The sequence below is a fragment of the Taudactylus pleione genome, unplaced genomic scaffold (genome assembly GCF_031769625.1).
Source record: "Taudactylus pleione unplaced genomic scaffold, aTauple2 ptg000550l, whole genome shotgun sequence".
NCBI lineage: Eukaryota > Metazoa > Chordata > Amphibia > Anura > Myobatrachidae > Taudactylus > Taudactylus pleione.
Genome location: NW_028284952.1, coordinates 2375001 through 2380000, shown reverse-complemented (window position 1 = coordinate 2380000; position 5000 = coordinate 2375001). Strand labels below are relative to the sequence as shown.

Sequence of the window (5000 nt, the reverse complement as noted above, 5' to 3'; positions counted from 1 at the left end):
ATGTCCAGTGTGGTTTGGCTGTAGGTGCTCAAAAGCATTAACTTTAGACCTCTATTACTTCTTAACTCAAGTAAATTCATTGATAAGTTGAAAAAATTAAATGTAAAATGTAATAGAAAAGACTGTTATGGCAGTATAAAAGTACCTACAGCACCTGGGATTCCCAGGTGATCTCCCATCCAAGTACTAACCAGAACCAACACTGCATAGCTTCCAAGATCAGACGAGATTGGGCATGTCCTGTGTGGTTTGGCTGTTGGTGCTCAAAAACATTAACTTTAGACCTCTATTACTTCTTAACACAAGTAAATTCATTGATAAGTTGAAAAAATTAAATGTAAAATGTAATAGAAAAGAATGTTATGGCTGCATAAAAATACCTACAGGACCTGGTATTCCCAGGTGGTCTCCCATCCAAGTACTCACCAGGCCCAACACTGCATAGCTTCCAAGATCAGACAAGATTGGGCATGTCCAGTGTGGTTTGGCTGTAAGTGCTCAAAAACATTAACTTTAGACCTCTTTTACTTCTTAACTCAAGTAAATTCAATGATAAGTTGAAAAATGAAATGTAACATGTAATAGAAAAGAATGTTTTGGCAGTATAAAATTACCTACAGCTCCTGGTATTCCCAGGTGGTCTCCCATCGAAGTACTAACCAGGCCCAACACTGCATAGCTTCCAAGATCAGACGAGATTGGGCATGTCCAGTGTGGTTTGGCTGTAGGTCCCCAAAGACTTAACTTTAGACCTCTATTACTTCTTAACTCAAGTAAATTCATTGATAAGCTGAAAAAATTAAATGTAAAATGTAATAGAAAAGAATGTTATGGCAGTTTAAATTACCTACAGCACCTGGTATTCCCAGGTGGTCTCCCATCCAAGTACTAACCAGGCCCAACACTACATAGCTTCCAAGATCAAACAAGATTGGGAAAGTCCAGCGTGGTTTGGCTGTAGGTGCTCAAAAACATTAACTTTAGACCTCTTTTACTTCTTAACTCAAGTAAATTCATTGATAAGTTGAAAATATTAAATGTAAAATGTAATAGAAAAGAATGTTTTGGCTGTATAAAATTTCCAACAGGTACTGGTATTCCCAGGTGGTCTCCCATCCAAGTACAAACCAGGCCCAACACAGCAAAGCTTACAAGATCAGACGAGATTGGGCATGTCCAGTGTGGTTTGGCTGTAGGTGCTCAAAAGCATTAAATTTAGACCTCTATTACTTCTTAACTCAAGTAAATTCATTGAAAAGTTGAAAAAATGTAATGTAAAATGTAATAGAAAAGAATGTTATGGCAGTATAAAATTACCTATAGCAACTGGTTTTCCCAGGGGGTCTCCCATCCAAGTACTAACCAGGCCCAACACTGCATAGCTTCCAAGATCAGACGAGATTGGGCATGTCCAGTGTGGTTTGACTGTAGGTGCTCAAAGACATTAACTTTAGACCTCTTTTACTTCTTAACTCAAGTAAATTCATTGATAAGTTGAAAAAATGTAATGTAAAATGTAATAGAAAAGAATGTTATGGCTATATAAAATTACCTACAGCACCTGGTATTCCCAGGTGGTCTCCTGTCCAAGTACTAACCAGGCCTAACACTGCATAGCTTCCAAGATCAGACGAGATTGGGCATGTCCAGTGTGGTTTGGCTGTAGGTGCTCAAAAGCATTAACTTTAGACCTCTATTACTTCTTAACTCAAGTAAATTCATTGATAAGTTGAAAAAATTAAATGTAAAATGTAATAGAAAAGACTGTTATGGCAGTATAAAATTACCTACAGCACCTGGGATTCCTAGGTGGTCTCCCATCCAAGTACTAACCAGGCCCACCACTGCATAGCTTCCAAGATCAGACAAGATCGGGCATGTCCAGTGTGCTTTGGCTGTAGTTGCTCAAAAACATTAACTTTAGACCTCTTTTACTTCTTAACTCAAGTAAATTCATTGATAAGTTGAAAAAATTAAATGTAAAATGTAATAGAAAAGAATGTTATGGCAGTATAAAATTACCTACAGCACCTGGTATTCCCAGGTGGTCTCCCATCCAAGTACTAACCAGGTCCAACACTGCATAGCTTCCAAGTTCAGACGAGATTGGGCATGTCCAGTGTGGTTTGGCTGTAGGTGCTCAAAAACATTAACTTTAGACCTCTTTTACTTCTTAACTCAAGTAAATTCAATGATTAGTTGAAAAATGAAATGTAAAATGTAATAGAAAAGAATGTTATGGCAGTATAAAATTACCTACAGCACCTGGCATTCCCAGGTGGACTCCCATCCAAGTACTAACCAGGCCGAACACTGCATAGCTTTCAAGATCAGACGAGATTGGGCATGTCCAGTGTGGTTTGACTGTAGGTGCTCAAAAACATTAACTTTAGACCTCTTTTACTTCTTAACTCAAGTTAATTCATTGATAAGTTGAAAAAATGTAATGTAAAATGTAATAGAAAAGAATGTTATGACTATATAAAATTACCTTCAGCACCTGGTATTCCCAGGTGGTCTCCTGTCCAAGTACTAACCAGGCCCAACACTGCATAGCTTCCAAGATCAGACGAGATTGGGCATGTCCAGTGTGGTTTGGCTGTAGGTGCTCAAAACCATTAACTTTAGACCTCTATTACTTCTTAACTCAAGTAAATTCATTGATAAGTTGAAAAAATTAATTGTAAAATGTAATAGAAAAGACTGTTATGGCAGTATAAAATTACCTACAGCACCTGGGATTCCTAGGTGGTCTCCCATCCAAGTACTAACCAGGCCCACCACTGCATAGCTTCCAAGATCAGACGAGATCGGGCATGTCCAGTGTGCTTTGGCAGTAGTTGCTCAAAAACATTAACTTTAGACCTCTTTTACTTCTTAACTCAAGTAAATTCATTGATAAGTTGAAAAAATTAAATGTAAAATGTAATAGAAAAGAATGTTATGGCAGTATAAAATTACCTACAGCACCTGGTATTCCCAGGTGTTCTCCCATCCAAGTACTAACCAGGCCCAACACTGCATAGCTTCCAAGAAAAGCCGAGATTGGGCATGTCCAGTGTGGTTTGGCTGTAGATGCTCAAAAGCATTAACTTTAGACCTCTATTACTTCTTAACTCAAGTAAATTCATTGATAAATTGAAAAAATTAAATGTAAAATGTAATAGAAAAGAATGTTATATCAGTATAAAATGATGTACAGCACCTGGTATTCCCAGGTGTTCTCCCATCCAAGTACTTACCAGGCCCAACACGGCATAGCGTCCAAGATCAGACGAGATTGGGCATGTCCAGTGTGGTTTGGCTGTAGGCGCTCAAAAACATTAATTTTAGACCTCTTTTACTTCTTAACTCAAGTAAATTTATTGATAAGTTGAAAAAATTAAATGTAAAATGTAATAGAAAAGAATGTTATGGCAGTATAAAATTACCTACAGCATCTGGCATTCCCAGGTGGTCTCCCATCCAAGTACTAACCAGGCCCAACACTGCATAGCTTCCAAGATCAGATGAGATTGGTATTGTCCAGTGTGCTTTGGCTGTTGTTGCTCAAAAACATTAACTTTAGACCTCTTTTACTTCTTAACTCAAGTAAATTCATTGATAAGTTGAAAAAATTAAATGTAAAATGTAATAGAAAAGACTGTTATGGCAGTATAAAAGTACCTACAGCACCTGGGATTCCCAGGTGGTCTCCCATCCAAATACTCACCAGGCCCAACACTGCATAGCTTCCAAGATCAGACAAGATTGGGCATGTCCAGTGTGGTTTGGCTGTAACTGCTCAAAAACATTAACTTTAGACCTCTTTTACTTCTTAACTCAAGTAAATTCAATGATAAGTTGAAAAATGAAATGTAACATGTAATAGAAAAGAATGTTTTGCCAGTATAAAATTACCTACAGCTCCTGGTATTCCCAGGTGGTATCCCATCGAAGTACTAACCAGGCCCAACACTGCATAGCTTCCAAGATCAGACGAGATTGGGCATGTCCAGTGTGGTTTGGCTGTAGGTGCCCAAAACCTTAACTTTAGACCTCTATTACTTCTTAACTCAAGTAAACTCATTGATAAGCTGAAAAAATTAAATGTAATAGAAAAGAATGTTATGGCAGTTTAAATTACCTACAGCACCTGCTATTCCCAGGTGGTCTCCCATCCAAGTACTAACCAGGCCCAACACTACATAGCTTCCAAGATCAGACGAGATTGGGCATGTCCTGTGTGGTTTGGCTGTTGGTGCTCAAAAACATTAACTTTAGACCTCTATTACTTCTTAACACAAGTAAATTCATTGATAAGTTGAAAAAATTAAATGTAAAATGTAATAGAAAAGAATGTTATGGCTGCATAAAAATACCTACAGCACCTGGTATTCCCAGGTGGTCTCCCATCCAAGTACTCACCAGGCCCAACACTGCATAGCTTCCAAGATCAGACAAGATTGGGCATGTCCAGTGTGGTTTGGCTGTAAGTGCTCAAAAACATTAACTTTAGACCTCTTTTACTTCTTAACTCAAGTAAATTCAATGATAAGTTGAAAAATGAAATGTAACATGTAATAGAAAAGAATGTTTTGGCAGTATAAAATTACCTACAGCTCCTGGTATTCCCAGGTGGTCTCCCATCGAAGTACTAACCAGGCCCAACACTGCATAGCTTCCAAGATCAGACGAGATTGGGCATGTCCAGTGTGGTTTGGCTGTAGGTGCCCAAAGCCTTAACTTTAGACCTCTATTACTTCTTAACTCAAGTAAACTCATTGATAAGCTGAAAAAATTAAATGTAAAATGTAATAGAAAAGAATGTTATGGCAGTTTAAAGTACCTACAGCACCTGGTACTCCCAGGTGGTCTCCCATCCAAGTACTAACCAGGCCCAACACTACATAGCTTCCAAGATCAAACAAGATTGGGAATGTCCAGTGTGGTTTGGCTGTAGGTGCTCAAAAACATTAACTTTAGACCTCTTTTACTTCTTAACTCAAGTAAATTCATTG

At 38.0% G+C, this 5000-nt stretch overlaps 1 non-coding gene and 20 pseudogenes across 1 annotated transcript; all 21 read right to left on the bottom strand.

The window, feature by feature from the left end:
• Nucleotides 1-26, bottom strand: part of LOC148492221 (5S ribosomal RNA) — a 119-nt pseudogene extending 93 nt beyond the window's left edge.
• A 116-nt stretch (nt 27-142) lies between these two features.
• On the bottom strand, nt 143-261 carry LOC148492220 (5S ribosomal RNA; annotated as a pseudogene).
• A 116-nt stretch (nt 262-377) lies between these two features.
• Nucleotides 378-496, bottom strand: LOC148492219 (5S ribosomal RNA; annotated as a pseudogene).
• A 115-nt stretch (nt 497-611) lies between these two features.
• On the bottom strand, nt 612-730 carry LOC148492218 (5S ribosomal RNA; annotated as a pseudogene).
• A 114-nt stretch (nt 731-844) lies between these two features.
• Nucleotides 845-963, bottom strand: LOC148492217 (5S ribosomal RNA; annotated as a pseudogene).
• A 351-nt stretch (nt 964-1314) lies between these two features.
• LOC148492216 (5S ribosomal RNA) lies at nt 1315-1433 on the bottom strand (annotated as a pseudogene).
• A 116-nt stretch (nt 1434-1549) lies between these two features.
• LOC148492215 (5S ribosomal RNA) lies at nt 1550-1668 on the bottom strand (annotated as a pseudogene).
• A 116-nt stretch (nt 1669-1784) lies between these two features.
• LOC148492214 (5S ribosomal RNA) lies at nt 1785-1903 on the bottom strand (annotated as a pseudogene).
• A 116-nt stretch (nt 1904-2019) lies between these two features.
• On the bottom strand, nt 2020-2138 carry LOC148492213 (5S ribosomal RNA). Its single transcript, XR_015870962.1, has one exon. It is a non-coding gene; the product is annotated as a 5S ribosomal RNA (ribosomal RNA).
• Nucleotides 2139-2253: 115 nt separating this feature from the next.
• LOC148492212 (5S ribosomal RNA) lies at nt 2254-2372 on the bottom strand (annotated as a pseudogene).
• A 116-nt stretch (nt 2373-2488) lies between these two features.
• Nucleotides 2489-2607, bottom strand: LOC148492211 (5S ribosomal RNA; annotated as a pseudogene).
• A 116-nt stretch (nt 2608-2723) lies between these two features.
• LOC148492210 (5S ribosomal RNA) lies at nt 2724-2842 on the bottom strand (annotated as a pseudogene).
• A 116-nt stretch (nt 2843-2958) lies between these two features.
• Nucleotides 2959-3077, bottom strand: LOC148492209 (5S ribosomal RNA; annotated as a pseudogene).
• Nucleotides 3078-3193: 116 nt separating this feature from the next.
• LOC148492208 (5S ribosomal RNA) lies at nt 3194-3312 on the bottom strand (annotated as a pseudogene).
• A 116-nt stretch (nt 3313-3428) lies between these two features.
• LOC148492207 (5S ribosomal RNA) lies at nt 3429-3547 on the bottom strand (annotated as a pseudogene).
• Nucleotides 3548-3663: 116 nt separating this feature from the next.
• On the bottom strand, nt 3664-3782 carry LOC148492206 (5S ribosomal RNA; annotated as a pseudogene).
• A 115-nt stretch (nt 3783-3897) lies between these two features.
• LOC148492205 (5S ribosomal RNA) lies at nt 3898-4016 on the bottom strand (annotated as a pseudogene).
• A 107-nt stretch (nt 4017-4123) lies between these two features.
• On the bottom strand, nt 4124-4242 carry LOC148492204 (5S ribosomal RNA; annotated as a pseudogene).
• Nucleotides 4243-4358: 116 nt separating this feature from the next.
• Nucleotides 4359-4477, bottom strand: LOC148492203 (5S ribosomal RNA; annotated as a pseudogene).
• Nucleotides 4478-4592: 115 nt separating this feature from the next.
• On the bottom strand, nt 4593-4711 carry LOC148492202 (5S ribosomal RNA; annotated as a pseudogene).
• A 114-nt stretch (nt 4712-4825) lies between these two features.
• Nucleotides 4826-4944, bottom strand: LOC148492201 (5S ribosomal RNA; annotated as a pseudogene).
• Between the last annotated feature and the right edge of the window lie 56 nt (nt 4945-5000).